Genomic DNA, 15,488 nt, shown 5'->3' with positions numbered 1-15,488 from the left:
GTCGCATGCATATTAACAAAGCACATTGTCTCTCTCTCTCTACTATGTAGAGTAAATTTTCTTGATGCACAACATATGAGTTCTAAGCATTCAAAAACTCTCATAAATGCTACTGAACATGAATATGCAGGAATTTAAGGAGCATGAAAGCATTTAACCACTTAGGAGGAATTTCCTCCAATTTCAAGGAAGCCAAACCCACCGATGGCAACGAAACTCCTCGCGCGCTCCAACGAGGGTGTCCTCTAGTCTTCTAATATCCTAGAGGTACAAGAACATGTATCATACGGGCCAAACAAACCAAACCTAGCTCAAACATTAAGCTAATCAAGTATAGGTGAGAAGAACTCACCTCTAGAGCAAAAATCTCCTCTAAAGCTCCAAAATGAAGCTAGGGCTCATCCAATCCAACCTAATGGAAGCCTCTAATCCAATCAATCTAGCTTCAAAAGCCCTAAATTCAAAATACCCAAATTAAAGCCCTAAAACCTCATTCTAGGGTTTCATCTCACAAAAAGCCTCAAATCAAGGATCAAAGGGAGAAATCAAGTCTCTAACCTCTCAAGAAGCTCCAAACTTAGCTCCAATCCAAGTGGGGTGGGAGATCTCCTCAGCCACAAGCTCCTCTCCAAGCTCTAAGCCATCAACAATGGTGGAGAAGCCACCAAGATGCAAAAAGAGGAGAGAAACCCAAATAAAAACCAAGCAAAGGAGTAAAAATGCAAAGAAAGGGAGAGAGAGCTCCTCTCACCTTCTCCTCCTCAGGTCCCAGCACAAAAGAAGCCCTAAGGGGCGTGGGTGCTGTTATAGTATTGCTACAATAGCAAAAACACCCCTGCAGAACAAACTGTACGAAATCTGCCTCCTTGTACCGGTACAAGGCCGACGAAATTGCAAACCCGAGGCTCGGGTCGCGCGGTCTGCAGCTCTGTACCAGTACGAGCCCGATGGCTGTACCGGTACAACCATCAACCCTTGTACCGGTACAAGGCAAGTCTTGTTCCGGTACAAGCCCTGCTGCAGGCTACCCGAGAGCTGTCCAAAAATTTCGATTTTGGAATTTTGGTGCCAAGTCCCACTCCAACATCCTCGGGATGCGTGCCAGGGGTCGGGACACTATCAACGATCCTCCAAAAACTGTGGGAACGCTCCGAACACAGATCAAACACTCGAATTTTGCGATTTGCTAAGATCCAGTGTATTACAATGCCGCTCAGACCGAGGAGGCGGCAGCAGCCCAGGATGTGGTTGCAGGTATCATTTTACTTGATGGCATTAGAGTTCGTGCTTTATTTGATACCGGTGCATCGCATTCATTTATAGATTGGCTGTTTGTCGAGTTGCATGGCATCCCTTTGGTTTCTTTATTGCATCCGGGACATGTTGTAGTACCCGACCACACTCTGGATATTAGAGAGTATTGCCCTAGTTGCCTTGTTCGGGTAGGAGATTGGATCATGCCCGTGGATTTGCTTGCTCTGCGCAAGCTAAGGGATTTCGATGTGGTCTTGGGTATGGATTGGCTAACTAAGTACTACGCCACCATTGACTGAAAGAATCGCACGGTTACTTTTAGAGAACCGGGGCAGACTGAGGTTGTGTTTAAAGGATGCCGGAGTTCGCTTTTTGCGATGTCGATCAGCTCGTCTCGAGCTAGGCAGCTGATCAGCCGAGGATGTGTAGTCTACTTGGCTAGTGTTGTGTTGAGGGGCGAGGATGACACCCTAGGATCGAGGATATCCTGGTAGTGCGAGAGTTTCAGGACGTGTTTCCAGCTGAGCTACCGGGTATGCCTCCTGATAGGGAGATTGAGTTTGTGGTAGATCTCGTCCCCGGAACTACCCCAATCTCGAAAGCACCCTATAGGATGGCACCGGCGGAGCTGAAGGAGCTAAGGGCACAGCTACAGAATCTGTTGGACAAGGGCTTCACTCAATCGAGCGTCTCGCCGTGGGGAGCGCCAGTTCTGTTCGTCAAGAAAAAGGAAGGATCACTTCGCCTATGTGTGGACTATCGTGAACTCAATAAAGTCACGATCAAGAATAAGTATCCGTTGCCGAGGATTGACGACTTGTTTGATCAGCTTCAAGGATCGTGTGTGTATTCCAAGATCGACTTGCAGTTGGGATACCACCAGTTAAAGATCAAACCCGAGGATGTGTCGAAAACGGCTTTTAGAACACGGTATGGACATTATGAGTTCACAGTTATGCCATTTGGGCTTACTAATGCCCCTGCAGCTTTTATGGATCTAATGAACCGTGTTTTTAAGCCTTACCTGGACAGGTTCGTCGTAGTATTCATCGACGACATTTTGGTTTATTCCCGAAGTGATACCGATCACGAGGAGAATTTGAGGCTTGTACTTCAAATACTTCGGGAAAAGGAGCTTTATGCCAAGTTGAAGAAATGTGAATTTTGGCTTCGAGAGGTAGCCTTCCTTGAACACTTGATATCGGGATCGGGTATAGCCGTGGATCCCAAAAAGATTGAGGCTATCAAGGATTGGCCGATACCGACTAGCGTCACGGAGATTCGGAGTTTTCTTGGATTGGTCGGTTATTACCGGAGATTTGTCGAGGGGTTTGCCAAGCTATCTACTCCCCTCACGAGGCTCACGCATAAAGGTGTCAAGTTCATCTGGAATGATGCGTGCGAGAGAAGCTTCCAAGAGTTGAAGCAACGACTGACGACCGCCCTGATCCTGACCCTACCTATTGCTGGAGCAGGGTATGTGGTTTACAGCGATGCATCTCTTAATGGATTGGGCTGCGTTTTGATGCAGGATGGCAAGGTGATAGCGTAAAATCTAAGGTGATCGCGTAGAGCTCCATCTGGAATGATGCAGGATATGCAAGATAGCAAACCACCCAATCAAAACCTTAGATTCTAGCATTGGTCTATTTAGAAGCATGCTAGAGGTCCATTTGACCCATTTCAAAAGCTCAAAGCCCAAAAACCCTAAGTTCTACAAGATAGGGTTTGTAGCTTACCTCTTGAGCTACACCAATGGAGAGGAGAGAAAGAGAGAAAGATGCTCAAAGCCTTCTCCTTGATCTCCTTCTTCTTCTCCACCTTCTTCTCCTCCTTCTTTTCCTTTTTCTTCTTCTCCTCCTTCTCTTCTTCCTTTTCTTTCTAGAGAGAAAGAGAGCAAGAGAGTGTCAGAGAGGGAAAGAGATGAGGGGATGAGAATGAGAGGGGGAGAGGGTAATTTCCCATATACATCCCTCATATGATGGCCATTTTGCATTTAAGCCCCTCCACTTTTCCATCCTTGCACAGCCTTTACTGGGCAGAATTCGCGCGGAGGGACCGGTTTCCCCGACTTGGGACCGGTCCCCGAGAGCCTCCCCCGGGCGCACGCATTCGGGAACCGGTCTCCCCTCGAGAGACCGGTCCTCAGGAGACTGGTCCTCACCTGAGAGACCGGTCCCCGAGAGCTCGATTTTCAGGACTTAGCCAAATTTCGACATTTCTCGCTGGGACCACGTTCGGGAACCGGTCCCTCCCTATCAGGGACCAGTTGCATCAAGCAACCCCGCTGCACCCAGCCGATGGAACCGATCCCTCACCTCCAGAGACCGGTCCCCGAGAATAACATCAGCCCAATCATGCAGTTTGCACCATTTGCTCTCGTGGACTCCACTCCAAGGCACTTTTCGTACTTTGGACATCTTTAACTTCCCCAAAGGGTATCCTCTCGACAAATAGTCGATCCTGGACCAAGTACAACTCTCGGATTTCGAGAATTCACTTCCTTACATCCTCCCCTCCTTAAAAGGAGTTTCGTCCTCGAAACTAATTCGATTCTTTACTTTTAACTCAAACCCATACCTCACTCCTCAAATAGATGAGGATGGTGCTTTCTCATTAGATCCTCGAGTTCCCAGGTGGCTTCGCGATCATCATGATTGCTCCACCTAACCTTCACGTAGGGAATTTCTCGATTCCTCAACTTTCGCACCTCTCGTGCGATAATTATTACCGGAAACTCTTCATAGCTCAAGTCCTCTTGAAGCTCCGGTGGCTCATATAGCATCGCATGCTCGGGGTCGTGAATATACTTACAGAGATTGGAGACATGGAATACATTGTGTACATCCGCGAGCTTCGGCGGCAAGGCAAGTCGGTAAGCCACCATGCCGACTCGTTCCAATATCTCATAGGGTCCAATATATCGGGGACTCAATTTTCCCCGTACTCCAAACCGCTTCACACCCCACATCGGTGAAACTTTCAAGAATACGCGGTCGCCCACCGCGAACTCTATATCTCATCGGCGCCTATCTGCATAGCTTTGCTGTCTCGACTGCGCCGTGAGGAATCTCTTGCAAGCAATGCGGACTTTCTCCTCCGCTTCTCGCAGAACATCGGGGCCGAACTCTGTACGCTCATCCACATCGCTCCAGTGTATAGGAGACCGACACGTCCGCCCATAAAGATCCTCGAATGGTGCCATCTCTACACTAGCATGATAACTGTTGTTGTAGGCGAACTCGGCCATAGGTAGGTGGTCACAGCAACTTCCCTTATAGTCGATGGCACGCTCGCAACATATCCTCCAGAGTCTGAATGGTTCTCTCTATTTGCCTATCGGTCTGAGGATGAAATGCGGTGCTAAAGTCGAGCCGTGTGCCAAGGGCTCCCTGCAGGCTCTTCCAGAAGTGTGAAGTGAACCGGGGGTCACGATCTGACACGATCGATTTCGGCACCCCATGCAGTCTCACTATCTCGTCGAGGTATACCTGCGCTAACTTTGTCACCCAACCACGTGGTGTGAATCGGCAAGAAGTGAGCCGACTTCGTCAATCGATCCACAATTACCCAAATTGCATTGTGGCCGCCCGTTGAGTGAGGCAAGCCGACCACGAAGTCCATCGATATATCCTCCCATTTCCAAACGGGAATTGGTAGGCTTTGAAGCTTTCCCGCTGAAAATCGACGCTCGGCCTTCACTTGTTAGCATGTTAAGCACTTCGCCACAAAGCGTCCAATATCACCTTTCATTCCCGGCCACCAATAGTGCATTTTTAGTCCTTGATATATTTTGGTGCCGCCCGGGTGATCAACATATGGAGATCGGTATGCTTCTTGTAGAATCAATTCACGAAGCTCTCCATCTTTCGGCACACACCACCGGTTTCGAAACCGAAGCGTGCCATCGGCGTCTACATTGAAATCGCCGCCATGCCCTTCCTCGATATTTCGCCGCACCTTTTGGAGTTCTGGGTCTGCGGGTTGCAGATCTTTGATCCTCTCCAACAAGGTCGGTTGGACAACGAGTGCCATCAACTGAGCTGGAGTCTCGGGAGTAACTACTTTGAGGTCCAGTCGCTCCATCTCCAGCCACAGGGGAGATTGATTGGTAACCCACATGGCAAGGTTCTCTGCTGACTTCCTACTCAGCGCATCCGTGACCACATTTGCCTTCCCGGGGTGGTAGAGGATATCAATGTCATAATCCTTTAATAGCTCCAACCACCGCCGCTGACGCATATTGAGCTCCTTCTGTATGAACAGGTACTTCAAGCTCTTGTGGTCGGTATAGATCTCACAATGGGCACCATATAAGTAGTGCCTCCATAGCTTCAAGGCAAAAATCACCGCCGCTAGCTCCAAATCATGGATGGGGTAGTTCTTTTCATAGCTCTTCAGCTGATGGGAGTCGTAGGCAATTACCTTCCCGTTTTGCATCAAGACACACCCCAATCCAAGGTAGGAGGCATCGCTATAGACCACGAAGTCTTCGCCCTGCACCGGTAGAGCGAGCACCGGGGTCGAAGTCAATCTTTGCTTCAACTCTTTGAAACTCCGGTCGCACTCTTCTCTCCAAACAGACTTGGTGCCTTTCTGAGTCAAGCAGGTAAGTGGAATCACTATCTTGGAAAAGCCTTCCACAAATCGCCTATAGTAGCCCGCCAAGCCCACGAAGCTTCGAACCTCCGTGACATTTGCCTGGCGCGGCCAATCCTTGATTGCCTCAACTTTCCTCGGGTCTACAGAAACTCCACCCGTGGAAATCACATGCCCTAAGAAGGCGACCTCGCGAAGCCAAAAGTCACACTTTTTCAGCTTAGCATATAGCTTCTCCTCCCGAAGGACTTGAAGCACTATTCTCAAATGCTCAGCATGTTCCTCGTCACTACGAGAATAGACCAATATGTCGTCTATGAAGACCACGACAAATCGATCCAAAAACTTCCTGAAGACACGGTTCATCAAATCCATGAACGCCGCTGGAGCATTCGTGAGTCCAAATGGCATGACCGTAAATTCATAGTCTCCATACCGTGTACGAAACGCAATTTTCTCCACATCCTCCGGCTTGATCTTCAGTTGGTGGTAGCCAGACTGCAAATCTATCTTCGAGTACACACACGACCCCTGCAACTGATCGAACAAGTCATCGATTCGGGGTAGTGGGTACTTGTTCTTGATCGTGACTCTGTTCAACTCTCGATAATCCACGCAGAGTCGAAACGATCCATCCTTCTTCCGTACAAATAACTCCGGGGCTCCCCACGGTGATACACTTTGCCGGATAAATTGCTTGTCGAGGAGGTCTTGCAATTGACTCCTCAACTCTTTCAAATCCGCCGGCGCCATTCGGTACGGAGCCTTCGAGATTGGTGCGGTACCGGGGACCAAGTCTATGACGAACTCGATCTTCCGATCCGGTGGTATCCCCGGCAACTCCGCAGGAAACACATCCGGGAACTCCCGCACCACCGATAACTCCTCTAATGTTGGAGCTACTCGTTCCACTTCCACAACAGTCGCTAAGAATGCAGTGCAACCGCTGTTAACCAACTTCCTTGCTCTCGTCACCGACACCGTCGCAACGAAGCACGAGCTTTGACAAGCCCGATATGTGAACTCCTTTTGTCCTGGCTCACGGAACATGATCACCCTACTCTTGCAGTCAATCGTTGCGTGATATTTCGAGAGCCAGTCCATTCCCAGAATGACGTCATAAGCCTCAAGCTTCTGGAGTTCTAGCGTCCAAATAGTCATTATCCAGTCACCCACTTGTACTGGACACGACGCACACTCCGAGTAAGTGTTAAACGTCGACCCAGGGCCCTCCACTCGCCACTTGTCACTCGCCTCTATGAGAATGTCATGCATGCGTGCAAATGATCTACTTATGAATGAATGCGTGGCTTCTGTATCAAATAAAGTCCAGGAGCGAACTCCGTTAATTAAAACCATACCTGCCACAAGGCAATGCTCCTCCGCCTCTGCAGGTTCCTGAGCTTGGACCTGAGCGGCAAATACCCGTCCGCTCGGGGCCGATCGCACCACTTCAGGTTGGCGCGGCATCATCACGCGTCCCGTCGACGCGGCCGTCGGTGGAGCTCTTCCATAGTGAGCCGGAATCGCCGGCGCCGATGCAATTGATGGGGCAGGTGAGGCACCTCCTCCCGGGCAGTCCCGAATGAAGTGCCCCAGTTGCCCACACTTGTAGCACTTGCCTCGGCCTTGCTCACAGCGCGAGACTGGGTGGTCTCCGCCGCATACAATGCATCGCCGTGCTCCACCGCTCTTCTGTTGAGTGCGTAGATACTTCGGGGGTTTCTTGTAACGTGCTTGTCCCCCCGAACTACCGCCGCCTTGGCGTTTCTTGCCCTTATCCTTGGACTCGGCCAAAAGCTCACGCTTCTCCCGAACGTGAGCATCTCCGTGCTCCGCCCACAGCGCTCGATCGAAGACCTCTGCAAAGGTCGTGAGCTTGAATATTTGCACGGCCTTGTAGATTCTCGATCGAAGTCCTCGCAAGAACCACTCGGCCCGGTCCCGGTCATCCTTTACAACATCCGGGACACAATCTATAATGTGGGAGAATTCTTGCTCATACTCCGCCACTGAGCGGTCCCCTTGCTCCAACTTGCGGAATTTCTCCTTGAGTTTCCGCTTCAATGTATCGGGGAAATAGTTGGCGAACATCTCCCACTTGAATTCCTCCCACAACATTGGCGCAAGGCCGGGAAGCCGATCCCGTTTGACGAGCTTCTACCAGACCTTTGCAGCCTTTTCCAAGCAATGGGTGGCGAGATACACTTTGTCCCTCTTCAAGGTACGCAAATCATTGAAAAGGGTTTCCATCGAGTCGATCCAAGACTCGACCATCTCCGGTTCCACCTTCTCGCCCTCGAAGGCTGGCGGATGGAACTTGTTGAACTTGATAAGAGCCGCCAATGCGCGCTCACCTTCCACATCTTCGGCCATCACATTAGGGGTAGCCGATCCCGACGTCGCCTGTGGTACGATCGCTGGCGGTGGGCATGCCGTCACCCGAACCGCCGCTATGCCCTCACCCTCTGCCGCTCGGGGTACATGAGTCGAGGGTGCGGGCGGACCACCGCCCTCATTCACCGTTGCAGCCGCCGCCGCAACCTGCCGCTCCAAAAGATCCTGAGGCCGCTCGAATCGGGTCTCCTAGCGCTGCACCACATTGGTCAGCGCGGTCACTTGCGCTTGCAACCGATCCATCATGCTCGGTTCCGTCTGCTCGGGCACCTCAGGAGTTGGTGCTGGGGCAGATCTACGTGCGTAGCGTCTTGGAGACATTAGTCCCTGAAACGCAAATACTTGGTCAGTCATCTTAACCAATTACCTCGTCGAAATTACGACACATGATGACTCAATCAACAAAATCGGGCGGAAGCACACAAGTGTACTCATTCTAGACTCTTGGTATCATGTCGTCGGCCGCCGACACAACCACCTCAAGACAAGAACTCATACCACTTGGATCCGTCTCTAATCACAACTAGAGACATATTACCAACTTCGACCCAATCGAATCAACTTCCGCCATCGCTATAGGTTCACGTTCCGCTTACGCACCTATAACCTTAGGGCTTACCAACCTAGGGTCTCCTAGGTCATCCTAGACTTTCTCTCTTTACTTGCTCTCATTGCTCTGATACCACAAAGGCTGTCACTCCCCGCCCCGAAACCACTACCAATTTGGCACGATTCGGGCACGGCGAGCGGACCGCCGAACGGACGGCACCTCTCCTGTCCGCCCAAGGCTCACAACAAGAATGTGTACAAGAATTTCCCAGAAATTTAAATTCTAACATACAATTCAACGGGGCACAAATAGTGCCAGCAACTACAAGAGCAAGTAATCGACCGGAATAACATGTGATATAAAGAGAGTACTTTGCTAACTATTACAATAGTTCATCCTTTTCATTTACATTATTTTCTTTAAACGATTACATCATTCATGCAAAATACATAGCTCTTCAAATCCTCACCTACAATAAATCTCTCTCAATACATAGGTGTACTAATGCAAAAAGGAAAGCTACTATACTACCATGGTCTCACTGGTCGGGCGCGATGCCCTTACCGCGGTCCTCTCTCGGCAGCCCGGTACCTACCATTGGAAATAGAGTGGGGTGAGAACTATCTTCCATAGTTCCCAGTGGGCTCGGCCGCCAACTTTGCCGATCTCCCCACTAGGTCCAAGTGGGCACAAGCAACAACAAATAGATAGATAGATAGATATCTGAAAGCTGTAAATGCGATAGTAGGAAGACTATGCTACTATGCCCATAATGATGTGTAATGAATGCATGCATCATATAGTAAAAGTTTACTATCATGCTAACGAATTCGATCCATGTTCGATTAATAATGTTCAATGACATTGTTCACTGTTCTTTTACCCAATCTGTAGCGAAGCCCTTGGGTTCGCCAATAACTCACCTTTCAATCCCAAAGTCGGGAGGGAGCTCCAAGTGCACCCAAGCCCGGGACCGTCTGCGGACCTCCATGTGGTCCGGACCTCCAAGTGGTCCTAGTCGCACGACACTCCGGAGTACTCGACGNGGACCGTCTGCGGACCTCCATGTGGTCCGGACCTCCAAGTGGTCCTAGTCGCACGACACTCCGGAGTACTCGACGACAATCCCCTCTATGTGGGGATATGGATGGCTATACCACCCCAAAAGCAGACTGTGAGCTAGATCTATTGTCACGCCCCGCCCCGAAACCACTACCAATTTGGCACGATTCGGCCGCGGCGACGGGCCGCCAAACGGACAGCACCTCCCCTGTCCGCCCAAGCCTCCACAACAGGAATGTGTATACCCAGGAAATTAAATTCTACACATACACATTCACAGGGGCACAAACAGTGCCAACAATATAAAGAGCAAGCAATCCACAAGATAAACAAGTAAAATAAAGAGAGTACTTGCTAACTATTACGATAGTTTCGTCATTCTCATTTACATCATTATCTTTAAATGATTATATTTTTCATCCAAAATACATAGCTCTCCAATCCTCACCTACAATGATTTCTCTCAATACATAGGTAACTAATGCAAAAAGGAAAGCTACTATACTACCACGGTCTCACTGGTCGGGCGCGACGCCCTTGCCGCGGTCCTCTCTCTGCAGCCCTGAACCTACCACTGGAAATAGAGTGGGGTGAGAACTATCTTCCATAGTTCCCAGTGGGCTCGGCCGCCGACTCTGCCGATCTCCCCACTAGGTCCAAGTGGGCACAAGTAACAACAGATAGATAGATAGATATGTATCTGAAAGCTGTAAATGCAGTAGTAGGAAAACTATGCTACTATGCCCATAATCATGAATATGAATGCATGCATCATATAATAAAGGTTTGCTATCATGCTAACAAATTCGATCCATGTTCGAATAGCAATGTTCAATGACATTAATAAACCTTTAACCTTTCCATTTACCCAATCTGTGGCGAGGCCCTAGGGCTCGCCCATGACTCACCTTTCAATCCCAAAGTGGGGAGGGAGCTCCAAGTGCACCCAAGCCCGGGACCGTCTGCGGACCTCCATGTGGTCCGGACCTCCAAGTGGTCCTAGTCGCGCGACACTCCGGAGTACTCGACGACAATCCCCTCCATGTGGGGATTGGATGGCTTTACCATCCCAACCGCAGATTGTGAGCTAGATCTATCCTCTCCAAGTAAGGATACCCTACATCTAGGGTCAATACCCAATCGAATCCTCTCCAAGTGAGGAAGCACTATCACTAGGGTCCACAACCCAATCAAATCCTCTCCAAGTGAGGATGCACTATACCTGGGGTCCACAACCCAATCAAATCCTCTCCAAGTGAGGAAGCCCTACCACTAGGGTCAATATCTCTCGCTGGATCATTTGTTCCTGACATTCATGCAATGCTATTTAGCGTTTCTAAATTTATTGTTCACAAGGCATTTTCTAAGGGATCCACCTATCCCTAGGTCCATCGACCTCTAGTGTCATTTACACTACATTAATGCCACTCGTCATTATTCAATGTTTGGATGCCACTCGTTTGTTCTTTAACATTAACAATACTTCTATGTCATCAACACCCCCATCGGGTTCATCTCTATCTTTAGCATCATAGGATCCACATTCCGACCCAATCCTCACTTATCTAGTTACCAAGCGTTCCAAGTACACTAGGTTATCATTTAGAAAGCATAAGGAATGGTACTACTATGCAATCCTACAATGCAACATGAAGAGCTGAGATTAAAATGCAATCTAAGACCTAGAAAGGAGTTCAAAAGCATCGGGATGGCACCCCCCACCTTTAATCGATGTAGAGGCTTGGGAAATCCTTCTTGGCGAACTTTACGAAAAGGCTTTAGCCATCCTCGCCCGAATCAACACTAGCCTGGCCCGATTTTGCTGAGAACTTCACGTCGGTTCGCCGAATGCTAAAACCGACTTCGCCCCCGCGTTTTGTGACCTATCAATAGGGTTTCCAAGGCTTCAAATGAGATCAATCTCATACTTTTACAAAAAACTCTATTTTAGAGCCCTAGGTTTGCACCTATAGCAAACCACCAATAAATCCCTAGATTTCTTAGGATTGATCTATTTAGAAGCAAGCTTAGGTTCCATTTGACCCATTCCAAAGCATAAAAACCCAAAACCCTACATTGTACAAGCTAGGGTTTAGTAGCCTACCTCAAGAGCTACACCAAAGAGAAGAGGAGAGGGAGATGAAGTTGCCCAAAGCCTTCTTTATCCTGTTCTCCTCCTTCTTCTTCTTCTTCTCCTCCTTCTTCTTCTTCTCTTTCTTCTCCTTCTTCTCTTTTGTTCTTTCCTTTCTAGAGATAGAGAGAGGGAGCAATGAGAGAGAATGAGAGGGAGAAAATGAGAGTGTGAGGGAGAGAGAGGGCTCAGCCCACTCAAATAAAAGCCATTTTGCATAAAAGCCCATCAACTTTCACTCCTTTACACTGCACTCACTGGGCAGTTCTTGCGTGGAGGGACCGGTCTCCCCGACTTGGGACCGGTCCCCGAGGGCCTCCCTCGGGCGCACGCGTTCGGGAACCGGTCTCTCCCCGGGAGACCGGTCCTCAGGAGACCGGTCCTCGCCTGAGAGACCGGTCCCCGAGAGCTAAATTTTCAGGACTTAGCCAATTTTTGGCATTTCTCGCTGGGACAACGTTCGGGAACCGGTCCCTCCTGCCAAGGACTGGTTGCATCATGCAACCCCGCAACACCCAGCCAAGGGAGCCGGTCTCTTACCTCCAGAGACCGGTCCCCGAGAGCAACATCAGCCCAAAAGTGCAGTTTGCACCAATTGCTCTCGCGAACTCAACTCCAAAGCACCTTTTTGTGTTTTGGACATTCCAACTCCCACAAAGGGTACACTCTCGACAGTCAGTCGATCCTGGATGAAGTACAATCCTCGGATTTCGAGAATTCACTTCCTCACATCCTCCTCTCCTTAAAAGGAGTTTCGTCCTCGAAACTAACTCAATTCTTTACTTTAACTCAAATCCATACCTTACTCCTCAAATAGATGAGGATGGTGCTTTCTCATTAGATCCTCGAGTTCTCATGTGGCTTCGCGATCCTCGTGATTGCTCCACCTGACCTTTACATAAGGAATTTCTCGATGCCTCAACTTTCGCACCTCTCGGGCGATAATCCCCACCGGAAACTCTTCATAGCTCAAGTTACCTTGGAGTTCCGGCGGCTCATATAGCATTGCATGCTCGGGGTCGTGAATGTACTTGCGGAGATTGGACACATGGAACACATTGTGTACATTCGCAAGCTTCGGCGGTAGAGCTAGTCGGTAGGCCACCGTGCCGACTCGCTCTAATATCTCATATGGTCCAATGTATCGGGGACTTAGTTTTTCCCGCACTCCAAACCGCTTCACACCCCGCATCGGTGAAACTTTCAAGAACAGGCGGTCGCCCACCGCGAATTCTATATCTCGACGGCACCTATCTGCATAGCTTTGCTGCCTCGACTGCGCCGTAAGCAATCTCTTGCGAGCAAGACGGACTTTCTCTTCCGCTTCTCGCAACACATCTGGGCCGAACTAAGCACGCTCACCTACATCACTCCAGTGTATAGGAGATGGACACGTCCGCCCATAGAGAGCCTTGAACGGTGCCATCTCCACACTAGCATGATAACTGTTGTTGTAGGCAAACTCGGCCATAGGTAGGTGGTCACACCAACTTCCCTTATAGTCGATGACACACGCTCGCAACATGTCCTCCAGAGTTTGAATAGTTCTCTCTGTTTGCCCATCAGTTTGAGGATGAAATGCGGTGCTAAAGTCGAGCCGTGTGCCAAGGGCTCCCTGCAGGCTCTTCTAGAAGTATGAAGTGAACCGGGGGTCACGATCCGACACGATCGATTTCGGCACCCCATGCAGTCTCACTATCTCGTCGAGGTATACCTACGCTAACTTGTCACCCAACCACGTGGTGTGAATCGGCAAGAAGTGAGCCGACTTCGTCAGTCGATCCACAATTACCCAAATTGCATCGTGGCCGCCCGTTGAGTGAGGCAAGCCGACCACGAAGTCCATCGATATATCCTCCCATTTCCAAACGGGAATTGGTAGGCTTTGAAGCTTTCCCGCTGGAAATCGACGCTCGGCCTTCACTTGTTAGCATGTTAAGCACTTCGCCACAAAGCGTCCAATATCACTCTTCATTCTCGGCCACCAATAGTGCATCTTTAATCCTTGATACATCTTGGTGCCGCCCGGGTGATCAGCATATGGCGATCGGTGTGCTTCTTGCAGAATCAATTCACGAAGCTCTCCATCTTTCGGTACACACCATCGGTTTCGAAACTGAAGCGCACAATCGGCGTCTACCTTGAAATCGCCGCCCCGCCTTTCCTCGATGTTTCGTCGCACCTTTTGGAGTTCTGGGTCTGCGAGTTGCAGATCTTTAATCCTGTCCAACAAGGTTGGTTGGACAACGAGTGCCATCAACTGAGTCGGGACCTCGAGAGCGACCACTTCAAGATTCAATCGCTCCATATCAGGCCAAAGGGGTGTTTGCTGGGTAACATCAAAAGCAAGGTTCTTTGCCAACTTTCTACTTAGTGCGTCCGCGACCACATTTGCCTTCCCGGGGCGGTAGAGGATATCAACATCATAATCCTTTAATAATTCTAACCACCGCCGCTGACGCATGTTGAGCTCCTTCTGGGTGAACAGGTACTTCAAGCTCTTGTGGTCGGTATAGATCTCACAATGGGCACCATATAAATAGTGCCTCCACAGCTTCAAGGCGAAAATCACCGCCGCTAGCTCCAAATCATGGATGGGGTAATTCTTTTCATAGCTCTTCAGCTGACGGGATGCATAGGCGATCACTTTCCTGTTTTCCATCAACACACACCCCAACCCAAGATAGGAGGCATCGCTGTAGACTACGAAGTCTTCGCCCTGCACCGGTAGAGCGAGCACCATGGTCGAAGTCAATCTTTGCTTCAACTCATTAAAACTTCGGCCGCACTCTTCGCTCCACACGAACTTGGTGCCTTTCTGGGTCTGACAGGTAAGTGGAATCACTATCTTGGAAAAGCCTTCCACAAATCGCCTATAATAGCCCGCCAAGCCCACGAAGCTTTGAACCTCTGAGACATTCGTCGGGCGCGGCCAATCCTTAATTGCCTCAAGTTTCCTCGGGTCTACAGAAACTCCACCCGCGGAAATCACATGCCCTAAGAAGGCGACCTCGCGAAGCCAAAAGTCACACTTCTTCAGCTTAGCATATAGCTTCTCCTCCCGAAGGACTTGAAGCACTATTCTCAAATGCTCGGCATGTTCCTCGTCGCTACGAGAATAGACCAATATGTCGTCTATGAAGACCACGACAAATCGATCCAAATACTTCTTGAAGACACGGTTCATCAAATCCATAAAGACCGCTGGAGCATTCGTGAGTCCAAATGGCATGACCGTGAATTCGTAGTGTCCATACCGCGTACGAAACGTAGTTTTCTGCACATCCTCCTGCTTGATCTTCAGTTGGTGATAGCCAGATTGCAAATCTATCTTTGAGTACACACACGACCCCTGCAACTGATCGAACAAGTCATCGATTCGGGGTAGCGGGTACTTGTTCTTGATCGTGACTCTGTTCAACTCTCGATAATCCACGCAGAGTCGGAACGATCCATCCTTCTTCCGTACAAACAATACCGAGGCTCCCCACGGTG

General features: G+C 49.6%; 1 long non-coding RNA gene across 1 annotated transcript in view; it reads right to left on the bottom strand.

Annotated features, from left to right (window-relative positions):
* The window catches only part of LOC109705776, a 2,469-nt gene extending 1,678 nt beyond the window's left edge, over positions 1–791 (bottom strand). The window contains exons 1-2 of the long non-coding RNA XR_002214885.1: positions 752–791; positions 559–635 (exon numbers count right to left, since the gene is read on the bottom strand). This is a non-coding gene — a long non-coding RNA (uncharacterized LOC109705776). The remainder of the gene's footprint in view (positions 1–558; positions 636–751) is intronic.
* Between the last annotated feature and the right edge of the window lie 14,697 nt (positions 792–15,488).

This window comes from Ananas comosus, unplaced genomic scaffold (assembly GCF_001540865.1).
Source record: "Ananas comosus cultivar F153 unplaced genomic scaffold, ASM154086v1, whole genome shotgun sequence".
NCBI lineage: Eukaryota > Viridiplantae > Streptophyta > Magnoliopsida > Poales > Bromeliaceae > Ananas > Ananas comosus.
The sequence above is the reverse complement of the archived record's forward strand: the minus strand, read 5'-3'. Positions and strand labels throughout refer to the sequence as shown.